This window comes from Elephas maximus, chromosome 2, assembly GCF_024166365.1.
Source record: "Elephas maximus indicus isolate mEleMax1 chromosome 2, mEleMax1 primary haplotype, whole genome shotgun sequence".
Classification (NCBI taxonomy): domain Eukaryota; kingdom Metazoa; phylum Chordata; class Mammalia; order Proboscidea; family Elephantidae; genus Elephas; species Elephas maximus.
Genome location: NC_064820.1, coordinates 126526037 through 126550360, shown reverse-complemented (window position 1 = coordinate 126550360; position 24324 = coordinate 126526037).

The window sequence follows — 24324 nt, the reverse complement described above, 5'->3', positions numbered from 1 at the left end:
AAGTGGGTGGTTTGAGTCTACAACTGGACCAATAAGCAATGTCATGATAAACGGAGAAAAGATCGAAGTTGTCCACGATTTCATTTTGCTTAGATCCACAATCAACGCTCATGGAAGCAGCAGTCAAGAAATCACACAACACATTACATTGGGCAAATCTGCTGCAAAAGACCTCTTCAAAGTGTTAAAAAGCAAAGATGTCGCCTTGAAGACTAAGGTGCACCTGATCCAAGCCATGGTGTTTTCAATGGCCTTATATGCATACGAAAGCTGGGCAATCAATAAGGAAGACCAAAGAAGAACTGACCCCTCTGAGTTATGATGCTGGTGAAGAATATTGAATATACCATGGACTGCCAAAAGAATGAACAAATTTGTCTTAGAAGAAGTACAGTCAGAATGCTCCTCAGAAGTGAGGATGTTATCAGGAAGGATAACATCCCTCACATACTTTGGACATGTTACCAGGAGGGACCAGTTCCTGGAAAAGGACATCATGCCTGGTAAAGTAGAGGGTGAGCAAAAAAAAGGAAGACCCTCAGTGAGATGGATTGACACAATGGCTGCAACAATGGGCTCAAGCATAACAATGATCGTGAGGATGGCACAGGAATGGGCAGTTCTTCGTTCTGTTGTACACAGGGTCGCTATGAGTCGGAACTGACTCAACAGAACCTAACAACAACAACAGAGATACCTCGAAAGAAACGCCTGGTGACCTACTTCTGAAAGATCAGCCATTTAAACTCTATGGAGCACAGTTCTACACTGAAACACATGAGGTCACCATGAGTCAGAATCAACCCAATGGCAATTGGTTTCACCTAACTGTTAAATCATGCTTGTGCTGACGTAATGACCAAGGAAATGTTTGCCACAGAATAGAATAGCTAGCAAGCCTTTGGCACAAAACAGCTCTTTTAATTTTTTTTACATCAATGAAATTTAACAGAAACAATTTTCATACCTTTATTTCAAGATTTGCTGCCCTAATTCTTGTAATCTAACTACTTATTTTTTTTTTAAATGCATCCTTTATTACATACTGGGTACTTGTTTGGCATGATTATAGATTTCTGTTTCCTTGGAAACTTTCAAATATTTAATCCACTAATGACTATTTTAAAGTATGTTTCAGATTTTTAATTTTGTGCTCAAATCTAGAACAAATCTCACATACCATCTAGGAAAAGAAAGTGATCATTAGAACTGGATTTAGGAATAAGTCCTTGGAATGTTTCATTCTTTCTTTGGTAGGCATTTCTTGTCACATGTGCTTTCCCATCTGACAAAGCCCATAGAAGCAGCTGCAGTGTAAGTCTTCTTTCCAGTTAAGTGCCTTAAACTTCCAGGTGTTGAAATTAGAAACGCTTTGGATATCATAGCACACCAAATGGCTGCAAAAGTGATATGATCAACCCAGAGGTAAAATATGCAGCTTGATTCACACAAAGATTCTTCCTACCAGATGATTAAAAATCAGTCGTGACACCGAACATATACTACATTATAATGCAACATATTTATGTCTAATTTTTAAACTCCTCCAGGTAGCAGTTATCTTTCTGTTGTAAAGGAAAAAACTACAGTGAAAACCATAGGGTGCTTTTCAGTAATACTTCAGAAACAAATTAAATGAGACTCAAAGAATACAAATAACCTAGATCTAAAGATACAGCGAAAACAAGGAATTTGTTCACATATGGTTCCTTGCAAGCAAAAATTGAGACATGGAGAAAAAAATTGAATATGAAGAAATTAAGTCCAAGATAGCTACAACCAAATTTTCAACAGCACACCAGAGGAAAAATGAGTACACAATTTTTGTTCTGGAAAAAATTTTTTAAATGGGTAGGCCCATCTGGAACTCATGAGAAAATTTTGTTCTTTATTAAAAAGAAATACAAACTTCTAACCACTGAAAAACATTGTGCCAAAGGCTTAATGAGTTTGGAGTATTAGGAAAAATTTATCCATACCATTCTAAGCAACAAGAAAAGATATTGCCATTTCATTTATGGAATGCCTTCCTTCCAGGCTGTTTAAAACGCATCCTAGGCCTTATAGCATAGGTTTTGACATTTTAAGTGCACAAAACTGGGAGGAAAGGGAGAGAAATCACAGTTAGATAAGAAAAAATTCCCTGAATATGGATTAAATTGTGTCTCTTGATCTCATAAAGTTGCCCAGCCAGAGATTCACCTGGCCAGTGCCCAGATGTTTTAGTCATCCCTTTGAGTGAAGAAGCCATCTTGGATGTCCAGCGCAGTCAAACCCTCAGTTGACTCCAGCCCCAGTCACCATCTGACAGCAACCACATGAGAGACTGCAAGTGAAAATTGCCCAGACGGGCACAGCCAATGTTCAGAACCCTGAGATAATAACAAACTGTTTTAAGCCACCACATTTTGGCATGGTTTGTTACATAGCACTAGATAACTAAAACACTATGGATAGCCCATCTTTAGGAAAAGGAAGCACACGGACTTCTACTCCATCTAATTACTTTTCTCCAATAATCATCAAAAGTAGAGTGTGGGGTAGGACACTTGGATCAACAATCAACACCCATGGAAGCACCTATCAAAAAATCAAATGACATATTGCATTGGGCAAATCTGCTGCAAAAGACCTTTTTAAAATCTTGAAGAACGAAGATGTCACTCCAATGATTAATGTACACCTGACCCAAGCCATGGTATTTTCAATCACCTCAAAAGCTGGACAATGAAAAAGGAAGACCAAAGAACTAACACATTCAAATTGTGGTATTGGCGAAGAATATTGAATATACCAGGGACTTCCAGAACGAACAAATCTGTCTTGGAGGAAGTACAGCCAGGATGCTCATTAGAAGCAAAGATGGTGAGACTTTGTCTCATTTACTTTGCACATGTCATCAGGAGGGACCAATTGCTGGTGTCTCAGGAAAAGAAAACTTTAAAGGCAGTCAGTGAGACAGAGGCATAATATGCTGCCCATGCTAACTAATTTTAATCTGGATTTCTAGACTAACAGCTATGCTTTTTGAGAAAAACATGTTTCTCCTTGCTGGTCAAAACCAGGTTGTGAAACCATATACTCCAAGGGGTCTTGACCAAGTGACCACCTGCACCCCTCAAAAAACATGCGCTCAGAAAGAGTGCTGTCTGGGTGCTGTTGCCAACAAGATATTTTTGCAAGATAGACAAAGAAAATGCATGTAAGCATCTTATGACCCAATTCAAGCATCCTGTGAAACTATCTGTAATTACTAACTATACTATTAATAATCAGTAACCAATCAGAGTGTTATTATTACAATATTCATTGATTTTCCTATGGTTTGGTTCCTCTTTTTACCCCATAAGAATATTTGTATAATGAAACTGCCCCAGGACTACCTGGTTCTATTTTCAATGAGCTACAAAGCTCCCCAATTGCAATTGTTTTAAACCCTTAATAAACCTCTCTGTTTTAACTTGAAACAGCATTCAAGTTTTTCTCTGCAATACTGGAGAAAGACAAATTGCTGGTAGAGGGTCAATGAAAAAGTGGGGGACCATTAATATAGTGGCTGCAACAATGAGTTCAAACATAGCAATGATTACAAGGATGGCACAGGATTGGGCAACGTTTCATTCTATTATACATAAGGTCCCTATGACTCGGAGTCAACTCGTCAACACCTAACAACAACAACTTGTAAACCCACTGCCGTTGAGTCAATTCCTACTGATAGAGACCCTATAGGACAGAGTAGAACTGCCCCATAGGGTTTTCAAGGAGCACCTGGTGGATTCAAACTTCTGACCTTTTGGTTAGCAGCCGTAGCTCTTAACCACTACACCACCAGGGTTTCCAACTCGGAAAAAGTTGTATAAAATAACATTTCTCCAACCAATATTCAAAAAAAATTAAAACACCTCAGTTATTACAAGACTCAGCGAATGCCGTCACACCAAATACCTTCAGCAGTTACTGACAGATGGCTATTTGAAAATGGGAGCCCAACAGGAGATCCAAATGAATTTGATAAGGAGAAAAGTTAGTATGTACATTCCTCCTGACATCTATGACACTAAGGTAAGTGAAGATACCGCCTTTCACAAAATCACAAGGAAATACCAGCCCTCCAACTGAAAAACATTGGTGTGAAACTGGAGTTCAGCTCAATCAAACCTGGTACAAAAAGCAACCAGGATCTGCTGAACAAATTCACCCACCAGAATAGAAGTTGTTTTTTGTGTGAAAAGTAACCCAGTTAATTATTCCATCTTCCAGCCAAGGAGTTAATAGGGAGACCATATGGGTTGATGATCTGCTTTTGGTCCTGTTATATGTGGTGAAAACAGAAATCACTCACTGGATGGAAAATCTGAGTTACCTCAAAAACTACAGCAGCTCAGCAAAAATGAATTAGAATATTTCCTAACCTCAATTCTAAGGAAAGTTCTCTGTAAAACTTCTGTAAGACCTTACTTCTGTTACTGTTTCCTTTGTGGTTTGGTTCTGGGGCTTAAGAAGTAGGGAGGGTAACTCTCAAATATTCCTTCCAAGAATGGTGTCACTTAGCTATTTAAGGAGCTGTGAACATTTTACGCCACACAGAAAACTGAATAAAAAGTACCCAATTATTTTTAAAATTGGATGATTGTCAGCGGGTTCAGCACTACTAGTGCTCAACATCACTAATCTCTGCCATCTCCTCAAGAAGTCAGTTTTAGAAAAGGCAGGCAGAAATAACTAATTTGGATTTCTTGACCATGGTAAGGGTTCTCTCTGTATATATGAAACCATTAATTTGCACAATTATAGGGATGTATGGGGCCTGTTATATTTAGTAGGTTATTATTTGCCTTGAAGATTAGTGTGGGTTTTCGAGTAATAAACTAACATTTCCAAACAATGTGAAATTTAACTAGGGAAAGTGATTCCATTTCAGCTGGCTTGATTGTTACCCTAGGATTGCAGTGCCAGACTATTTCACTATGCACCGACCATTAATAGTGACATCATGCAGAGAAGTCACAAAATTAACTTCAGCAAGTTTAAGACACTTCTGTTTTACTTTTAACCAAGACTTCCGAAGTTTGACGCATCATCTGATATTAATTTTCTACTGGTTTCAGAAATCTCCCACAGAAATGATACATTAAAACATTTGGCAAAGGACATAGGTCACCCCAATTAGGCTAACTATTTAAGCTCCACTTCATTTATTTGAAACGAATATGCTGACATATATTGCCTTTTACAAAATCACAAGGAAACACCAGATCTTCAACTGAAAAATGTTGATGTGAAACTGGAGCTCAGCTCCATCAAACTGAGTACAAAAAACAACCAGGATCTGGTTTTCTTCAGTCTTTTCATTTCTACCCAAGTATACTTTACAAAATTGAGAATATGTTATATAAAAATAATAGGTTCAAGTATATATGAAGATTTAATAATATGACACTAAGATGGCACTTCAAATTAATAGGGAAAATGGATTAGTTTAATAAGTGGTTGTTTCAACTAGCTAGCCAAGTAAAAAAAAAAAGTAAAGCTGAATCTACCACCCAACAAGTTCCAGATAAATCAAATATTTAAATGTTAAACAATGAAATTTAAAAGTACTAAAAGAAAATACAAAAGACTTTTTTAAAAATTAATTTTCACATTGGGGAAGACCTTTCAAAGCAAAGCACAAAATCCAGAAAGGAAAAGACTGATAAATTCACTTTGCAAAAACTAAAAGTTTCTCTAATAGCCAAAAAAAAAGAAAAAAAAAAAAAGACTGTAATCAAAGTTCAAAGACAAATGGCATACTAAGAAAAAAATATCTGCAAACTATAAGATGGGCAAAGGATAAATTTCCTCAGTATATAAAGTGCCCGTAGAAGCCTATAAGGAAAACACCAACAACACAGCTTTAACACGGGGGAAAGATATGAGCAATCTGTTCACACACACACACACACACACTACAAATACATAATACATAATTAAAGACATTCGAGTTAAAATACTAGTAAGATACCTTCTTGAATCTATTTGATTGTCAGAGATTTAAGTTTGCTATATACACTGTTGGTGAAGGTGTGACTATATAGCCACTCATATATTGTTGGCTAAAGTGTACATTGGTACAGACATCTCAGAAAACAGTTTGCTACTACCAAAATTGTAAATATATGTGCTTTTAAAGCCAGCAGTTTCACCTAGAAAAATGTGTCCTACAGATAACGTTCACACATATGTATCAACCGTCATTATCAGACTAATCAGGGCAACATTGTTTGTAATAATAAAAATTTTTTAAAAACTAAAAGTACACTGGTTACATAAAATATATGTTGTTGTTAAGTGCCGTGGAGTCAGCTTTGACTCATAGTGACCCTATGTACACACAACGAAACACTGCCCGGTCCTGCGCCATCCTCATGATCATTGTAAATTATATAGACTCATACAAAGGAGTGGGATAGTAGGTATCCATCAGCTCATGGTAAATTTCTGATAGAACATCCAAGATAATAGATACAATTTAAGACTACAGAGAGTGGGACTGAAGGTCCAGGGTAGAGGGTTCACTTTCTATTATATATTCTTATGTATCATTTAGATGAAAAATAATCTAGCAGGGACTGAATTATTTGATGTGGCATCCTCACAATGCAAGAACTCTACCTTCTCTTTAGCAGAGAAGAATACCAAAAATCTGAGCTTTCCCAAGATTAAAAAATTGGGAAGAAGGGGAGAAGCCAGCAAAGCTGGCTAAGAGGGAAGTAAAGAGCTACAGAGAAAACCAAACATTTGCAAAAGCCAGGTGAACAATGTATAGCAAAGAGGAGACTATGATCAGCTTTGTCATGTGCTGCTGATAAGTCAAATAAGATGAAGATTGAAATTAACTATTGGGTTTAGCAATGTGGGAGTTACCGACAACCTTATCAAGAGCAGTTTCAGTGGAGTAGTGGGGATAAGATAATCCTGGATTGAGGCGACTTTAAAGGAGAATTGGAATCAACAAAATAGACTAACCTTTCAACTTGCCGAAAAAAAAAAAAAGCAAAGAAATGGGGTGGTAGTTAGCAGAGAAAGTGGGATCAAGAGATGATTTTTTCAGATGGGAGTAAGCACATATTTATAAGCTGATGAGAACGACCCACAGAGAGGAAAACGAAAATCATACAGGGGAGAGAAAGAAGAATTGGTAGAGTGATAGAATGAATTAAAACCAGTGACACAATAAACGAGTAACTCCAAGCCTTAACACAACTTAGTGTTTATTTTTGCTTGCTCATCTCTTCATCAAAATACTTTAAGAGGACCACAGATTTGAGGCGTACAGGATCATTGCCCATGATCTAATGAGTATGAAACCATTTTTGATAGACCAGTAGAGCTAGTACCAACAGAGAATACTAGAACTATCTTTTGTAAAAACCATAATCAGGTAAAAACAGGGATATAAAAGGTATATTAGACTCTCTCAGATAACAATGAAAAAGACATGCCAATTTACCTCCGGGATGTATGTACTGTAAGGACAAAGGGAGGAAGATGAGACATTCAGAAGGCATTTTCAAAAGGTGCACAACTAGACTTGTGAAGGACTGGAATGTTTTTCAGGGCCACAGAAAGTCTGACGCCTTATCCATATCCACTGTCATCCACTGTTCAGCACTTCCGCTTTGACACACCTGTGGCAGCTTACCTCATGTCTGCTTCCTCTGTGGCTGTGTCTACTGCCCAAGCCATGGTGAATGCTCTCTTCAGTTGCCTTCCGGCTAGCTCATGAGCCATCCTTATCACTTTCCCCCTGTGAGCTATTTGCCTTTACCCGCCCCCTTGACAACATTTCTGTACATATGTGTGTGCGAGAGAGAGAGATAGACAGACAGATAAGGAGGAATTAAGACTTCCAATAAGAAAATGCAATTGGGCCATCCTCATATGACCCCTTCTCAGCAAGTCCTTGAACCAGCTTATGTCAGAAGCCATGGCACATCCACAGAATTGGGGTCAGGCATAAACCTTGGACCTGTTCTGTGGCCAAAGCAGCAGGATTAAATGGCAAAATGAAAGTGATCTATGGGCAAGAAAATATATATGAATTGTTCCTTAAGATGAGCGTGACAATTGGAATTGTTAGAAAAGATAGACACTAACAATGTCACATGGAGACTTATAGTTAGGAAGAAGAACGGGAGAAAGAAAACAGCCAAAAGTCACCTTCCCTATACCAGACAGTGGAAGATGCACAATTATCAACAGAGAAAATAGCTATATGTAATGCTCCTTTTTAATAGTAGCATGATTTCCTAAGTCTCATGAAGGTCCATGGTGCCCAAATCCGTAGTGACAAACTCTAGACCATTCCTTTTTAATCTTTTTGTATGTACGTATTTTTCATAAAGAACCTTAAATAATTTTTAGAATTAAGGAGGATATACATAAATGTTGCAATAGTGGTGGTTCGTAGTTCAGCAAGAGCACAACTATTGAGTACACTGAACATCTTTTAGATGGTAAGACCCCTAGGACTAGCCCAAGGGAGCAGATCCAAGATAGAGTGTCCTCAACCAATCCACCAACTTGTTGCTGTCGAGTCGATTCTGACTCATAGCAACCCTACGGGACAGAGTATAATACCCCATAACGTTTCCAAGGAGCAGCTGGTGGATTTGAACTGCCGATCTTTTGGTTAGAAGCCAAATGCTTAACCACCAGGCCACCAGGGCTCCAGAGTGTCCTCAGGAGAGGAAAAATAATACTCTGATTTGCCCTTTAGAGAAAAGAGAAAGCCAAAAAACAGAATGGAAATCAAGGGATGGCCAAGAAAAGCAGCAGAGGCAGACACAAGATCAGGAGCCTAGAGAGAAAAGGGAACCCTGATGGCGCCAGTGGTTAAGAGCTCAGCTACTAACCATAAAGTCAGCAGTTCAAAGCCACCAGCCACTCCTTGGAAACCCTGTGGGGCAGTTCTACTCTGTCTTATTTGACTCGAAGGCAACAGAGGTAGAGAGAAAGGCAAAGGAGAAATAAAGGGCAAGAAAAGAAAAGATAGGCAGAGACTAAAAAAGATAATGCATGAATAACTTATTAGATAGGAAGTATTTAAAATACTGGTAATAGATTGGGGCAAGGGAAGCATTTGCATATACCTGTTGGTAAGTCATAAATTGAGATTTTTGCGAGGAAAATTTGGAATTATCTGTCAAAAATTTAAATTGTATTCTTTCACTTAGACCCAACACTTCCAGAAATGTCTATTAGTTAAGATTAGAATCAGCTGCAAATGAGAAAAAACATATTGTAAGATTTTAACAATTCAGAATTTTCTTTCTTTCTCATACTTTGATCTGGAAGTAACAGGCAAGAATGCTGTGGTGGCTCTGCCCATGGTGTCCTCAGAGATCCAGGTCATCACCATCTCTTCCCCACAGGAAGACCCTCAACTTTATGGTCCAAGAAACTATCCAAGTTCCAGGCAGCAGGACGGACAATGAGATGAAGAAAAGGGGGGCAGAGGGCACATGCGGCAGAGGGCACATGCCAATTCTCTTTCACAAAAGTTGCCATAAAACACTTCTGTTTACAACTCACTGTTCAGAATTTAGTTACATGCCCATACCAAGATGCAAGGCAAGCTGGTAAATAAAGTCTTCGTTCTAGGCAGCCATGTTGTTGCAGTTGTGTGCCGTTTAGTCAATTGTGACTCATAGCAACCCTATATGACAGAGCAGAACTGTCCAATAGGGTTTCCTAGGCTGAAATCTTTATGGGAGCAGATCGCCAGGTCTTTTTTCCAGCAGAGCACCTGGTAGATTTGAACTGCCTGCCTTTTGGTTAACAGCCGAACACTTAACCATTGTGTCACCAGGGCTCCTTTAGGCAACCATATACCCCATGAAAAGTTCTAAAAAATGGAAGAAGGGGAGAAGAAATATCAGGAACAACTAGCTGTCTCTGTCACAGGCTGTTTCCTACAGAATTACACATACAAAGTGCCAACATGTATGTTCAAGGATATTTACTGTGTGTTACTATTAACAGTGTGGCATGAGAATAATTTTAAAAATTAATATATCTCTAAATGGAGAATTATTTTCACTTTTTGTTTATATCTGTAAAATAAAGAAAGCAGAGTTAACAATAGTTATAGTAAAGAAGAAAAGAAAACCAGTCATTTATGTAGTTCTATAACGTTTGTATTTGATAAAATAAATATTCATTACTTCTATAAATTTTAAAATAAATAAATTTAAAATAAACGCCAGTTGACATCAAGTCAATTATGACTTATGGTGATCTCACCCATGTCAGAGTAGAACTGTACTCCATAGGGTTTTCAATGGTTAAACTTTCTCCCTAGGTGCCTCTGGGTGGACTTGAACTTCCAACCCTTTGGTTAGCAGCTGAGTGCATGAACCATTTGTACTACCAAAAAGCCAAACCAAAATCGTTGCCGTCATTCCAACTCATAGCAACCCTACAGGCCAGAGTAGAACTGTCCCATAAGGCTTCCAAGGCTGTAATCTTTACAGAAGCAGATTGCCACATTTTTGTCCCGTGGAGCGGCTGGTAGGTTTGAACTATCAACTTTTCAGTTAGCGGTCAAGCATTTAACCACTGTACAACCAGGGCTCCTCTTGTACCATCCAGGGACTCCTTAAAACAAATATAACTAAATTATTAAAGTTTTACAGATTTTTTTCCATTTAATAGTTATTTTTTCCATTTAATAGTTTAAGATTTAATAGCCTAATACTCCCTGGAATTTTTGTAATCAGGCATCATAAGCTTTTTGCTCAGTCTTCTTTGTGGAGGTTGCTCAATCGTATTCATGCTACCAGATTATATTTGGTAGCAATTACCTCACTTTGAAGATTGAATGTACAGACTCAGAAACAATAATAATATACTTCTAAAATTAATTACTTCACTTTAGCAATTTCAAACACTTTAAACTTAATATCTTAACTGAATTTGAAAATACAAGAAACAAAAATAGGTAAAGCAGTAAACCTACTTTCTACCCAGAGTAGTAATAAGTGTAAAGATCTAAATGAACATACTATTAACTTGAACTTACAATTTTTTGGGGGGAGGGAAGGACATAACTCAAAAAGATTTGTAACAATCCTTTTAAATTATCTCTTTGTAGAGCTTTGTAAAGAGTTTTTTATCCAAGCAAATGTAACAAATGACAACTAAAGTCACATGTATGAAGAACATACCAATCAACCCCTTATAAAAGTCACTTACTGAGATGAAGCAGAATAGCTACCATAACAACCAGTGTTTAATCTTTCTGATTTAGGTGCCAACATGATTAAATTATAGTAGCAGTTGGCACTTTATAGCATCTTTCTTTGTTCTCCATCAAAGCACTTTATAAATATTTATTTCTAAAATATCATTATGACTTAGACTAGTATTCTAGAGATGGCGAATTTCAAAAGGTTGCATTGACCTTTATTAGTATGTAGGATAAGAATTCCCAGAGCCAGTGACCAAAGTCACTTAATTTACTTTTGAAGGTTTCCAGTCAAGGAATAGCTTAGAAATTAGAAAGACCTGACTAAAAGTCTGTGATTCTGTAGTCTTCTCACAGTCATTAGTATTACACTATAGCTGAGTGTTTTTTTGGAGGGGGAGGGGGGCGCGAGGATTACCAATTAGTTATTTAAGGAGACCTGGTTGCCCAGTGGTTAAGCACTTGGCTGCTAATCTAAAGGTCATCGGTTCAAACCCACCAACCACTCGCTCCACGGGAGAAAGATGTGGCAGTCTGCTTCCATAAGGATTACAGCCTTGCAAACCCTAGGGGCAGTTCTGTTCTGTCTGTAGGCTCACTATGAGCTGGATTCGACTTGACAGCAGTGGTTTTACCAATTAATAAAGTTTAAATTGCTGCCATGTACTCCCTGCAAAGACGTATTTGTAAAGAAGAATCTTTATTAATGCAAAGTTAACCCCCAGTTTAACTCATCCTCATTTCAAGAATTTTAGTAAATGTTTCATCTTAGTTATTTTTGTTTGGTCCTAACGTACAAAACCTTTTACTTTTGAAAAAAATTAATACATCACTAAATGGAGAATTCTTTTCGCTTTTTGTTTATATGTGTAAAATAAAGAAGTTAGAATTAACAATGATTATAGTAAAGAAGAAAACCAGTCATTCTCTGTACTTTTCTTGATGGTTTCACAGAAAAGTACATAGATGTCACAGAATCTGACATACATGGCAATGCTTTCCATGCCTAACAAAGCACATAGGTTTTTCCCAAAACAGCCTGTGCTGCTGATAACCTAAAGAGAAAAAATTATATTCTTAACAGCATAAATGAAGATCTAAAATATCTTTAGCCCCCAGACACCCTTTTAGCTCAGTACTGGAGTCACTCCTGAGGTTCACCCTTCAGCCAGCGATTATACAGGCCGATAAAACAAAACAAGACTAAAGACGCACATCAGCCCAGAGGCAAGGACTAGAAGGCAGGAGGGTATAGAAAAGCTGGTAATAGGGAACTCAAGGTCAAGAAGGGAAAGTGTTGACATGTCGTGAGGTTGGTAACCAATGTCACAAAACAATACGTGTACTAAATGCTCTGTAAACTTTCATCTAAAGTAAAATATAAAAAATAATAATAATAAAAAGTGCAAATGCAATAGACTAACAGATATGGCTAAAAGCACACAGGATGTTCATTTCTTGTCTTAATAACTGCCTCACTTGTTCTGTTCCTTCAAGTATAGAAAGGAAATTTTTATTTCAATAGATAATTGTGATCTTTCTGTAACAGTGAATAAAGATAAGAGAGAAAAAAAAATCTTACCCTAAAGATAACCTCAACTGTTTTAACTGGAAGGGTTTAACAGATGGCCCAGTACCATGTTGTGTAGTTGGAGATTCATGGGTATGAATTGGGCAGGATTCCTCTGTTGAATAATATTTGCCAGTAAGGAATTCACACAGTAGCCTACTGATAAAGTGTACCTGATGGGCTACTGTTACTGAACTTTTGATCAAAAATTCTATAGAAGAATCCTGGTCAAAACAGGGGAGGAAGAGGGAATGTCTAAAATAAACGTTGAAAAAGAAAAAAAATGAACATATCTTTAAAGAGATCTGTATACAATCTCACCAAAACATTAATATGTACAGCAGAATTGATATGAGGTTGGCACATCCTGGTTCCATCCAAGGCTAGTCTCCTAAAGTGCATGTTACAAAGCCATGGCTTCTGTTGAAAAAGCCAGTAGCACGCTGATGGACTGAATGTGTTTTACATGTAGCAAGGACATGAATGGGGGGGTGGGGGCAAAGGGTGGAATGTCATGGATTGAATTGTGTCCCCCAAAAACGTGTGTCAGCTTGGCTAGGCCGTGATTCCCAGTATTGTCTGATTGTCCACCATTTGGAAATCTGATGTGATTTTTCTATATATTGCAAATCCTATCTCTATGATGTTAATGAGGCAGGATTAGAGGCAGCTGAGTTAATGAGGCAGGACTCAATCTACAAGATTAAGTTGTGTCTTAAGTTAAACTCTTTTGAGCCATAAAAAGAGAGAAGCGAGCAGAGAGACAGGGGGCCCTCACGCCACCAAGAGATCAACTCCAGGAGTGGAGTGCATCCTTTGGACCTAGGGTTCCTGGGCTGAGAAGCTCATAGACCAGGGGGAGATTGATGACAAGGACCTTCCTCCAGAGCCAACAGAGAGAGAAAAATTTCCCCTGGAGCTGGCGCCCTGAATTCAGACTTCTAGCCCACTAGGCTGTGAGAATAAATTTCTGTTTGTTAAAGCCATCCACTTGTGGTATTTCTGTTATAGCAGCACTAGATAATCAAGACACATACCCTCTGAGTCTTAAGTATAATTGAATACCTCAACAACAGCAACAAAATAGGACATGATTTATTTAGTGTTCAGATGTACAAAGTATTATTAGACATACATAAGACACTTATAATAGAAATGACTATTTTTCCTTGTCAATAACAGCATGCATAGAGCATAAGTAGTATACAAACTTATAAATGTGAAACCTGTGGTTATAAAAAAGTGGTTATACTCAAGTATTAAAAATTGATGGGATAAGAGGCTCTGAATCCTTGATAAATTTTCAGCTTGATACTTTTTAAAAAAATGAAAATGGAGTTTTATTTGGCCTTAGTAGGTTTTACAAGGTTTATCATTGCGGTTTTCTTGTTCTGTTTTAATAATATAGGTAAATCAAGTTAGGCTACTTTTATTTTAAGGTTACATTTCAAGTCCCAAATCAATAAATACTTGTTCAATGATGAAGAACTAAAGATTGAAAATGTGAAATAACTTGCTCAAAGTCAACTAGTTAGCAAGAAGCAAATTCTTTATTTCAGCACAATTTTATCTGAAGTCATTCCTGTTCTTAGTCCACTATATCAAGCTGCAGACAAGATTGAGGTACCTCAGCAAATAAGCCTGAGAGAAATAGCAAAGTTTCTGCTTCTCATTTCTTGATGACCCATTTTCACCACCATATCCTCACCCTATCTGCTACTCCCCACCTCCTTTTTTTTAATTTAGTGGGCATGTTCAAGAGGATGTCTGGAGATGTAAGGAGAGCTCTTCAGGGGGTGGAGGAAGGGGGTCTCTGCTGAAGATAAGAAAGCCACAGACTGAGAAAATATTTATAACATATATGCCCGACACAGGGTTTATATGCATGCATCTCAATAATAAAAAGGCAAACAACCCAATTTAGAAATCAACGAAAGACTTCAACACTTCACAAAAGAAGATATGCAAAGGGAAAATAGTCAATAAGGCCATGAATAAGTGCTCAATATTATCAGTTAGGACGGAAATGCAAATCAAAATCACAATGAGATACCACTGTATACCCACTAGAATGGCTAAAATGAAAAAGACTGACAATACTAAATGTTGAAAAGGACATGGAGCAACTAGAACTCTAATGCATTGCTGGTAAACCAAACCAAACCCATTGCCATTGAGTCAATTCCAACTCATAGTGACTCTATACGACAGAGTAGAACTGCCCCATAGGGTTCCCAAGGAGCGCCTGGTAGATTCAAACTGCCAACCTTTTGGTTAGCAGCTGTAGCTCTTAACCACTATGCCACCAGGTTTTCCAAGGCATTGCTGGTAGGAGTATAAAATGCTACAACCACTTTAAAAACTATTTGGCATTTTCTTAAAAAGTTAAATATACAGGGGTTTGGGGACCATGGTTTCAGGGGACATCTAGGCTAAGTGGGATAAAAAAAATCTATTAAGAAAACGTTCTGCATCCCACTTTGGAGAGTGGCGTCTTGGGTCTTAAATGCTAGCAAAAGGCCATCTAAGATGCGTCAATTGGTCTCAACCCACCTGGAGCAAAGGAGGATGAAGAACACCAAATACACAAGGTAATTATGAGCCCAAGAGACAGAAAGGGCCACACAAACCAGAGACTACATCAGCCTGAGGCCAGAAGAACTAGATGGTGCCCAGCTACAACCGATGACTGCCCTGACAGAGAACACAACACAGAACCTCTGAAGGCCTATTGTTGTTATTGTTAGGTGCTGGCAGGTCAGTTCAGACTCATAGCGACCCTATGTACAACAGAACAAAACACCACCCAGTCCTGCACCAACTGCGTTATCATTGTTACCCTTGAGCCCATTGTTACAGCCACTGTGTCAATCTAGCTTGTTGAGGGTATTCCTCTTTTTCGCTGACCCTCTACTTTAGCAAGCATGATGTCCTTCCCCAGGGATGGATCCCTCCTGATAACATGTCCAAAGTACGTGAGACGCAGTCTCGCCATCCTTGCTTCTAAGGAGCATTCTCGCTGGACTTTCTCCACATCAGATTTGTTCATTCTTTTGGCAGTCCATGGTATAGCCAATATTCTTCGCCAACACCATAATTCAAAGGCATCAATTCATCTTCAGTCTTCCTTATTCATTGTACAGATTTCACATGCATATAAGTCGATTGAAAATACCATGGTTTGGGTCAGGCGCACTATAGTCGTCAAAGTGACACCTTTACTTTTAACACTTTTGTCACAGATTTGACTGCTACTTCCATGGGTGTTGATTGTGGATCCAAGGAAAATGAAACTCTTGACAACTTCAAACTTTTTGCCGTTTATCATGATGTTGGTTATTGGTACAGTTGTAAGGATTTTTGTTTTCTTTATGTTGAGTTGTAATCCATACTGAAGGCTGTGGTCTTTGATCTTCATCAGTAAGTGCTTCAAGTCCTCTTCAGTTTCAGCAAGTGTGTCATCTGCATATCTATCGCAGGTCATTAATGAGTCTTCCTCCAATCCTGATGCCACATACTTTTTCCTGTAGTCCAGTTTCTTGGATTATTTTCTCAGCATACAGCTTGAATAAGTATGGTGAAAGGACACAACCCTGATGCACACCTTTTCTGACTAAACCATGCAGTTTCCCCTTGTTCTGTTTGAACGATTGCCTCTTGGTCTATATACAGGTCCCTCATGAGCACAATTAAGTATTCTGGAATTCCCATTCTTTGCAATGTTATCCTTAATTTTTTATGATCCACACAGTCAAGTGCCTTTGCACAGTCAATAACACGCAGGTAAACATCTTTCTGGTATTCTCTGCTATTAACTAAGATCTATCTAACATGCTGACATGCAACACTTTGTTCCACATACTGTTCTGAATCTGGCTTGAATTTCTGTCAGTTCCCTGTCAGTGTACTGCTGCAACTGCTTTTAAATGATCTTCAGAAAAATTTTACTTGTGTGTGATATTAAGACAATTTTAGTCTTAGCCTCATGCCTTTCTGTCCTGAGGTATTCGCAGAGTAAATCTATAGAACCGAATAGCTAGAATTGTGTCATTCTACAACAGACATGCTCAGGAATACTAATAGCTGGTTAAATGGCTAATGGTCAAGTTGCACACTTATCATGGCTTGTTCTATGACTGGATAGTCAGTAAAAATATGACCTGTGTAGTAGAATGCAACGTCAGTGGTTTGGAAAAAGTTAGAAGAAATGATTTAAAACAAAGGCAAGCAAATATCATTGTTATTCACCTCTTTTACATCAGTTTCAGAAGGATACCAAGCCCCAAAGACAATCATTCTTACACTGTAATGTCAGTGTTTCAATACCATATGTTAACTAATGATTATTAGAAGATGCCAAAAATAATAGAGAAAATTAAAAGATCATTAAAAAATAGTTATAAGATTATATTATTTTTATTCCCTACTCCCAAGGGACATTTGGTAGAGAATTTTAGTGATTAAAAGAATGAATATAATGTACTAGGTCCATTTTCCTTATTCATTTCCTTCTAGTGAATGCTGTGTTTTATTGAAAGCGTTGTGCTTAAGAACAAGCATGGAAAATATTTATTCGATTCCCCTCCTTAACATAATCTCAGTCACTGCCATTCCAAACACAAATACACCAAAGTCTGTCAGTAGTTTACCCCCAGACTAGCTGTGAGACCTCACATAAACCATTTATTGCTGCTATGAGTCAGAATTATCTCCATGGCAAAGGGTTTGGGTTTTTTGGTTTTAGGCACCATGCTCCTAGAATGTCCTGAATTGCACCATTTTTGAAATTGATCTCCATTTAATTTGCATTAACTACCAAGCATATGGAGCCCTGGTGGCATAGTGGTTAAGAGCTCAGCTGCTAACCAAAAAATGTCGTCGGTTCGAATCCACCAGCTGTTCCTTGGAAACCCTGTTGAGCAGTTCTACTTTGTCCCATAGGGTCACTATGAGTCATAATCACTTGGACAGCAACGGTTTTTTCTGGTGGTGTTATCGGTTTACCAAGCATATAGATTACTGCTGTTAGATTTTATAAACAGACCAAGAATTTTTAAATGTCTAGAGCAAAGTTTTTCAAAAATAACGTTTTCACCACATCCGATGACTGCCCTGACAGGGAACACAACAGAGAACCCCTGAGAGAGCAGGAGAACAGTGGGATGCAGATCCCAAATTCTCATAAAAAGACCAGACTTAATGGTCTGACTGAGACTAGAAGGACCCCGTGATCATGGCCCCCAGACCTTCTATTGGCCCACAACAGGAACCATCCCCGAAGCCAACTCGTCAGACATGGATTGGACTGGAGGATGGGTTGGAGAGGGATGCTGGTGAGGCATGAGCTACTTGGTTCAGGTAGACACTTGAGACTATGCTAGCGTCTCCTTCCTGGAGGGGAGATGGGAGGGTAGAGGGGCTTAGAAGCTGGCAAAATGGTCACAAAAAGAGAGAGCAGAAGGAGGGAGCGTGCTGTCTCATTGCGGGGAGAGTATTTGGGAATACGTAGCAAGTTGTATATAAGTTTTTTTGTGGGAGACTGACTTGATTTGTGAACTTTCACTTAAAGCACGATAAAAATTATTAAAAAAAAAAAAAGTAATCACAACCATAGCACAGTCTATAATTTTTTGGAAGATTAATGAAGAATATTTTAACTTAGTGATCTAGCCCAAATTTATGCCTTCCAATGGAATGGTATTTTGTCGTGCATCTTACTTTGGAAATAAGCATTACTTTTTATCAAACAGCTTTTACATACCACATAAGTAATGCATAATCTAATTTTCAATTTTATCATGTAAACAATGGCTTTATTATCAATTAAAAAACATCAACTATTGATTCATAACATACCACATAAAAACTTAGTATCTTCAAACAACAAAAAAATAAAGTTTTCAATCTTTATAACATTTGAGCAATTTACCTACTTATGATACTGCAGGTTGCCATGGAAATATCCTTTGCTCACCAAGTCCGCACTGACCTTAGATAGGCACTGTCTTTAGTCATCTAGTGCTGCTATAACAGAAATACCACAAGTGGATGGTTTTCATAAAGAGAAACATATTTTCTCATGGTCTAGTAGGCTAGAAGTTCAAATTCAGGGCTTCAGCTCCTGGGAAAGACTTTCTCTCTGTGTTGGCTCTGGAGGAGTATTCTTGTCATCAATCTTCCCCAGGACTACGAGCTTCTCTGCGCAGGAACCCTGAGTCCAAAGGATGCACTCTGCTCCAGGCACTGTTTTCTTGGTAGTATGAGGTCCCCAACTCTCTGCTTTCTTCCCTTTCCTTTTATCTTTTGCAAGGTAAGAGGTGGTACAGGCCACACCCCAGGGAAACTCCCTTTACATTGATCAGGGATGTGACCTTAGTAAGGGTGTTACAATCCCACCCTAATCCTCTTTATCATAAAATTACAGTCACAAAATGGAGGACAACTACGCAATTTTGGGAATCATGGCCTAACCAAGTTGACATATATTTTGGGGACACAGTTCAATCCATGACAGGCACAATCAAGTTCATGAAGTTACAACAAGTAGAACCCTAAGACGCAAAGGAACCCAAATCACATACACTCATTAATTTATTCATTCAGTCATCCGTCATTTATTGAGATTTACAATAAACTAGGAATTCTGTGCTTTTCATTCACATGCCTCATGAGGGTTTCTGTTGAATATTTATGCTGGAAATTCCCCATCATGGTTGGGAGCAGCCTTTCTTTCCTCCTAAATTTGTTCAATAACCTTAATTCCTATATGTGGTAAACTGTTACCATTCCCAAGGTCTTACCTATTTCTACCACGAAGCCCAATGAAACCGAAGGCAAATAGGAAGCTCATGCCTTAGCTCACCATCTGCACATGAAGCAACCCTCTACACCAGCTATCCTACTGTAACCTTATAATGCGTAATCTTTTTTTTTTTCCTGTTTTATCATAGTATATTTTGGAATATTTATTTTATTGACCAACAAATTGGTTTGTTTTATTGGTGGGACTATAAAATAATTATATTCAAAATTATCCCCAAGAAAGTAAAAAGACAACACACAGAATGATAGAAAATACAAAAACTCTTATAACTCAATAATTAAAATAACCTAAATTAAAAATAGGCAAAAGATTTGAATAGACATTTCTCCAAAGAAGATACACAAATGGCCAATAAGCACATAAAAATGTGTTCAGCATCATTAACCATTAGGAAATGCAAATCACTTAACCCCTGACTAACTTGTGTTATGTGCCACTAGGAAGGCAAGAGTCAAAAAGACAGATAATGACAAGTATTGGCAAGGATATAGAAAAATTAGAAGCCTCATATAAGTGGGAATATAAAATGGTACAGCTGCTATGGAAACAGTTTGGCCATTCCTCAAAAAGTTATGCATAGATCTACCATACGATCCAGCAGCTTCACTTCTAGATATATACCCAAGAGAAATGAAAGCATATGTCCCTGCAAAAACTTGTACACAAACGTTCATAGCAGAATTATCCTTAATTGCTAAAAAGTGGAAATAACCCAAATGTCCATCAACTGGTGGATGGAAATATAAATGTGTTATATCTGTACAATGGAATTTATTCTGCAGTAAAAATAGTGCGGTATTGATACATACATACAACATGAATGAACCTTGAAAATGTTATGCTAAGTGAAAGAAGCCAGCCACAAAACACCCCATTTTGTATGATTCCATGTATAAGAAATATACAGAATAGGCAAATCTATATAGGCAGAAAGTTGCTTAGTGGCTGCTTAGGGCTGGGATGAAACAGAATGAGAGTAACAGCAAATGGGTACAGGTTTCTTTTAGGGAGAATGAAAATGTTCTATAATTAGATTGTGATGATGATTGTACCACCCTATGAATATATTTTAAAAGCATAGAGCTGTACACTTTAAATGGGTGAATTTTATGGTATGTGAATTACATCCCCAAAAAGTGTTTAAAACAGTATTCTCAAAATTATTTCTAACAGAAAATATATCTAAGAAATGTACATTAAAGAAAAAAAATTTAAGTGTCTATACTGATGATCTGAACATTAAAAGATAACATAAAAGGAATAATTTTTTGACTATATCTATGTATTCAGTAAGTTTCTTAGCTGTATCTGTTTCTAATGTCTCCTGTAGTGGGTTGAATAGTGCCCTCCAAGAATTTATATCCACCCAGAATCTGTTAATGTGACCTTATTTGGAAATAGAGTATTTGCAGATGGAATCAAGTCAAGATGAGGTCATACTGGATCAGAGTGGGCCCTAATCCAATATGATTATTGTCCTTGTAAGAGAGAAATCTATACACCCAGAGGTGCAGACACACAGGAAAGACAGCCATGTGAAAGCAGAGACAAAGATTGGAGTGATGCATCAACAAGCCAAGGATTGCTGGCAACCACCAGAAGCTTTCAGAGGCAAAAATGGATTCTTTGCTAGAGTCTCCAGAGTAAGCATGACCCTGCCAGCAGCTTGATTTCAGACTTCTAGCTTCTACAACTGTAAAAAGAAATTTCTGCTGTTTTACACCATCTAGTTTTTTTTAGTTTGTGGTACTTGGTTTTGGCAGCCCTATGGAAACTAATACACCATATAACTGGTATTTTTCTGAGGAACAGCTTTCTTTCAATATGATTATATTATTATCAGTATTTTCATAAAAATTGCCTGCAATCTTTTCAAAATTGGATTTTGTGATAAAGAAACTTGAAATATCTGACACCTTCAATTGACTTCTTCCAGTAGACTACATTTTTAATTGAGAAAATTTGCTTTCTGCAGGTGTGGAGTTACTCAGTAAACTCCAAGCAAATTCTTCTAAAGGAAACATATTCTCAATTCTAGTTTTTTTTTTTTTCTTTTGAAATGAGTAAACATTTCAAGCAAATATTTTCATAAATCCTACCTTTTTTACAACCATTTAGTGTACTTTTCTTCAACAAATATTTTTACAAGCCAGAACTCATCAAATAAGTTGTCTCTAATTATGATTATTTTGAACATTTCACCAAATGTAGATGTTATAATCATAGGCCTTCTCAATTTCATTTCAATCCTTTACGGAGTAAAAATTTATCCAATTAAAAATAAAAGCTTCTGGATGTCAGCATAAATGGTGAGTAAGAAACTCCAAGAATTCACCTCTCCATAAAAGCTAGAAAAAACTGGAACTCTAAAAATTAATCAACAGCTTGCAGCAACCTGAGGTAATTTTATTCAAGATAAAAGGTTGAATCTTGATAAGAACAGCAAGCTTTGTGGAGTTTCAACATACTCAGCTCAGAAGTTGTTGTTAGTTGCTGTCCAGTCAGTTCTGTCTCATGGAGATCCCACAAGTGCAGAGTAGCACTGCTCCATAGAGTTTTCAAGTCTGTGATCTTTCAGAAGCAGATTGCCAAGCCTGTCTTCGGAGGCACTTCTCGGTGGGCTGGAACTGCCAACTTTTTAGCCAGTAGTCAAGCGCTTAAACATTTGTGCTGTTCAGAGACTCCTAGCTTAGAAGTAGCCTTGAAAATAACAGCCCACATTCTCAATACCAAATGGGGCAGAAGGAACTTCATTCACAAAAAGATTATAATTATTTGTTTTCATCTGTCTAGTGATTTCCTGAAGGAGCCGTGGTGGCGTAACAGTTAAGCACTTGGCTGCTAACCAAAAGGTTGGTGGTTTGAACCCACCCAGCCTCTCTGTGGGAGAAAGACTTGGTAATCTGTTCCTGTAAAGATTCCAAACAAAATGAAACTCATTGCTGACTTATAGCAACAGCCCAGAAAACCCTCTGGGTCTGTTCCCCTCTGTCACATGGGGTTACTATGAGTTGAAAATCAACTCCATCACACCTAAAACAACAGTGTTTCCTGAAGACTGATTCAAAAGTCTTGCCTTTATCTCTCGTAACTTGGAATTTACCTAGCACTGGAGCCCTAATGGAAACGCTGGTGAGTAATGGTTAAGTGCCATGGCTGTTAACCAAAAGGTCACTAGTTCGAACCCACCAGGTGGTCCTTTGAAACTCTATGGGGCAGTTCTACTCTGTCCTATAGGGTCACTCTGAGTTGGAATCGACTCGACAGCAGTGGGTTTTGGGACCCCTAAATGCCATTTTTTTTTTTTTAATGGCACAGTTGTTGAGTTCAGTTGCTAATCAAAACTGTTGGCAGTTTGAATCCATCGGCCACTCCTTACAAAGCCTATGGGGTAGTTTTACTCTGTTCTATTGGGTTGCTGGAAACCCTGGTGGCATAGCAGTTAAGTGCTACGGCTGCTAACCAAGAGGTCGGCTGTTCGAATCCTCAAGGCGCTCCTTGGAAACCCTATGGTGCAGTTCTACTCTGTCCTATAGGGTCGCTATGAGTCGAAGTTGACTCGATGGCAATGGGTTTGGTACAGAGTTGCTATGAGTTAGAATCCACTATAGGGCAACAGGTTTTAAAGCCTCTACTGAATTTGTTTATCAAAAACATTTACAGGAAAATGTTTTAGTAGCTGTTGCCTGGGGCAACATATAGCAGATAGGGCAAACAATAACTAACCAAAAGGCTTGCAAGGAAAAGATAGGGAATGTAATACTTTGGGAAGTCTTGAAGGCCATGTGCATGCCCAGGGCTGTGCACATGCTCAGGAAAGACCTGAGAAGATCCAGGGCTCTCACCTCTGGCTGACCTTGAAGGCTAAGGCAGAGGTGTCAACTGCCTGGCTGAGTGCTGAAGACATGCCTCAATACATACACAAAGCCACTCTGGAAAAATTTTTGGTTCCAGGCATTTAAGAAAATCTCTGTCCAAGTATTCACTGACCACTAAGCTAACGGAACAGAGAGTTCAATGGCCACCCACAGCAAAGAATTCATTCAGAAAAGTCACTAAATAAACAAACAGCAGCAATTACGAAAAGCAGTAACAACAAACCATAGAGAGTGGTGAGAAACAGATTTTCAAAGTTGTCACGTTATATTTAAAACATTCACTTTTCAATAAAAAATTAGGAAGCATACAAAGAATCAAAACCATAAAAAGAAGAGCATACTAAGCCAAAACTAGCAGAGGGAAGGAAATAATGAAGATCAGAGTGGAGATAAATGAAATGGAGAACAGAAAAGCAATAGAGAAAATCAAATGAAACCAATTAAATCAATAAAACCAGAAGTTGGTTCTTTGAAAAAGTCAACAAAATATACAACATTTAGTTAGACTTAACAAAAAAAGAGAAAGACTTAAATTACTAAAACCAGGAATAAAAGAGGGACATTACTATCTATCTCACAGAAATAAAAAGAATTATAAGAGAATACTATGAACAATCATATGCTGGCAAATTAGATAAAATAGAAAAATTCCTAGATACACACAAACTACCAAAACTGACTCAAAAAGAAATAGATAATCTGAACAGACCCATAAAAGCAAAGACACTAAGTCAGTAATCAAAGGTTAAGCACTCGGCCTCTAATGAAAAGGTGCACAGTCCAAACCCACCCCATTGCTCCACAGGAGAAAAACCTGAAG